The sequence below is a fragment of the Rhipicephalus sanguineus genome, chromosome 8 (assembly GCF_013339695.2).
Source record: "Rhipicephalus sanguineus isolate Rsan-2018 chromosome 8, BIME_Rsan_1.4, whole genome shotgun sequence".
NCBI classification, from domain to species: Eukaryota; Metazoa; Arthropoda; class Arachnida; order Ixodida; family Ixodidae; genus Rhipicephalus; species Rhipicephalus sanguineus.
Genome location: NC_051183.1, coordinates 157,075,759 through 157,078,724, shown reverse-complemented (window position 1 = coordinate 157,078,724; position 2,966 = coordinate 157,075,759). Strand labels below are relative to the sequence as shown.

Genomic DNA, 2,966 nt, shown 5'->3' with positions numbered 1-2,966 from the left:
GTTGATGTGGTCGGGCGTTGCCCATAGGACTCGGACCAGCCAGGGCTCAGGGAAAAGTAGAGTCCAGGAGCCGGAGCTGATTACAGAGACGTTTATTTACATGACTATTTGGTAGCGTGTTTCGAGTGACTCGACGCTCGCGTTATAAAGCCTGGGTCTTCCCCAGATTCCCTGTTGGAGAAAACCATTGAGTCCAGGACAGTCCAATCAAAAAGTTGTCCATCTCCACCCCGAAAGGGGAAAGGTCAAGCACCGCCTCTTTCCCACACCAGGAAAGAGAGAAGTGGCGTGCCCGGCTCGAGAATAGGGCACCATAGACGCAGTGAAGAGATTGTGGCGGCGCAAATTCGTCCCATTCTAAATTGATAAAAAGAGGCATTGTTTCGTTGTGCTTCACGAATGCTCTTAACAAGAGTTGCACGCACACCATGCAAGAAAGTTTTGATGCCCAAAAGGCCAGGTGAACTTCAGCTGGCTACCCGAATTGATTACTAATAATAATATCTGGGGTTTAACGTCCCAAAACCACGATATGATTATGAGAGACGCCGTAGTGGAGGGCTCCGGAAATTTCGACCACCTGGGGTTCTTTAACGTGCACCTAAATCTAAGTACACGGGCCTCAGACATTTCCGCCTCCATCGAAAATGCAGCCGCCGCGGGCGGGATTCGATCCCGCGACCTTCGGATCAGCAGTCGAGCGCCATAACCACTAGACCACCGTGGCGGGGCACCCGAATTGATTACTAACAACCGTCGCTGAAACCTTGTTCAGCAAGATTACGAGGAAGAAGTCGGTGAAGTCTGACGACGGCATGGATTCCTCGAAAAGGAAATAGGTCGAAGTGATGCCGTACCTTCATGGCTTATCACACAACAATAAACGGGTGGCCACAAGAAACGGCATTGCTCTGATGTTTTCTGCGCCCAGAAAACTGTCCTGGCTGTGCAAAAGCATCACAGGAGGGAACAAGGACGCAAGGAGGGGGTGTGGGACAAAAACACTCTACCGTTTTCACAAAATGCATGACGTCCGTAGTGTATCAGATACCTCTCTCCTGCGGTCGGTCCTACGTGGGCCAGACGGGCCGTTGCATCAAGGACCGCATGCGGGAACATCGCAGTTTGCTACCAACTGGCACAGGAGGGCACTTGCCCTTGCATTGCAAGAGGTGCGGATGCACACCCCATTTTGAGAGTGTCTCGGTTGTGGGGAGGGAACGCAATAGACTGGAAAGAGAAATATGCGAAGCTTTCCACATCAGAAAGTTGGGCGCTGAATTATGTGTGAGTGAACCTTCGGTGCTGATAACTGATAAAGAATTTCATTACCTTGAGAATCTATAATTTCCCATGTAGCACACGTGTTAAGGTCCGGTTAAGACAAAGAAAGAGGGGGGTGGGGGTGCGTGCTAGATAGTATGTTGACATGATGGTGCTTTTTACGCATGCGTGGTGGTGTCCCAGGGAAAACCGATTTTTAATAAACTTCAGTTGTAAGTCCAGCGTTGTCCTTTGCGTTTCCTTTCTTGTGCTGTGTTTGAAATTGCTGCAACCCTTCACCACTCAGAGTGACCCATGCTCATTTGGCGTACTACCATCAGATAGATAATCAATTTCCTTTCCTGCCAAGGCAATTGAAGGCCTGCTCAAGCACACGCTGCCCAGCCTAGCCATTTCCAAAGCCTCCATAACTTCTCGTGTCAGCTGGTCCCGATGTCGCTTGACAACCGCACAATGCTGGTACTCAGGAACTATTGCTATTCTTGTAAGCCAGCGCTGTCGTTTGTGGTTCTATTTTCTTGTGCTCCGTCTTTTGCGCTGTTTTCTTTCCGTTATGTCCTACCAACACGCCCAAGCATCCACTTTAGCTGAATTTTTATTGCGATAGCAATTATATGGACAGTCTCGGCTGGATTTTGCCGTCGCCGTCGCCGTCGCCGCCGTCATGCACCGTATATGTATAAGTATGTATATATATATAAAAGCCCCAAAGAAAAATAATTCAGAAAAATGCTTCCGAAGCGCGGAATCGAACCAGGGACCTCTTCCTCCGCAGCGAGTGGCGCTAGCCACTACGCCACGGAACGCAGATCCTCCACGTAGCTAGCGGCGAGCGTTATATACACACCATTTACCGCTGCATGGACTCAGAGACGGCTGCGCTTATAAGCGTTTCTTCATTACCAGCGAGATGGCGTTAGGAGCGCGACAGGCGCATTTAAAAGTCGTCGGCGAGCAGAACCTTGCCCTTCCGCTGTCTGCTCGCGCGGTTTTCTTGTGCTGAGGGGAAGAGGGATGTTTCACGCTTTCACCGTGACGTCCGCGCTCATGTTACGGAGCGTACGAAAGCCACTCGAGCTCAAAGGACGCCGCTAAACGAACAAACAGAAGATGAGCGCGAACTATCAAGTGTCACAGCTCGACACCTGAAGCACGCTAGTTTCCTTCGCTGCTTCGGCCGCCTTTGCAACAGGAGCGCCGTTCAAACTGAGAGTATTCATTTGCGAGCCTCACTCCATATAGCATTAGTTTCTTGCTATCGCATTCATTGCTTCGGCCTTGCGGCGAAACTGTGACTTTTTTTCTGACGTCAAAAATCACGGCGACTTGTGACGTCATGACTTCCTATGGTGACGTCATCACGTGACGATGATCTTTAGGGGCGAAGCTCCTTACAGCGGCACCCGTTCGTCCCCGTCGTAGTAGTGTGTAACCAGTCTTAAAAACGGAGGGGGCGTGCACACATGAAGGCTCCCTAAAGACAATGCGCTGCGACAGTACGTGATATGTATCGGCCTCTCCTCTCCTACGCTTCCCCCTCTTTCTCCTCTCCTACGGTCCCACCCCCCCCCCCCCCCCCTATCTTGCCTCGCGGCGCAGCGGCGCCGACGCAGGCAGCGTCGCGAGGCAGCGTCGCGGCAGCGTCTTGTTTGAAAAAACAGACCGCTCGCGCTTTTTTTTTT

The 2,966-nt window shown here is 51.2% G+C and overlaps 1 non-coding gene across 1 annotated transcript; it reads right to left on the bottom strand.

The window, feature by feature from the left end:
* Nucleotides 1–654: 654 nt before the first annotated feature.
* Trnas-gcu (transfer RNA serine (anticodon GCU)) lies at nucleotides 655–727 on the bottom strand. Its single transcript has one exon. It is a non-coding gene; the product is annotated as a tRNA-Ser (tRNA).
* Nucleotides 728–2,966: the final 2,239 nt, after the last annotated feature.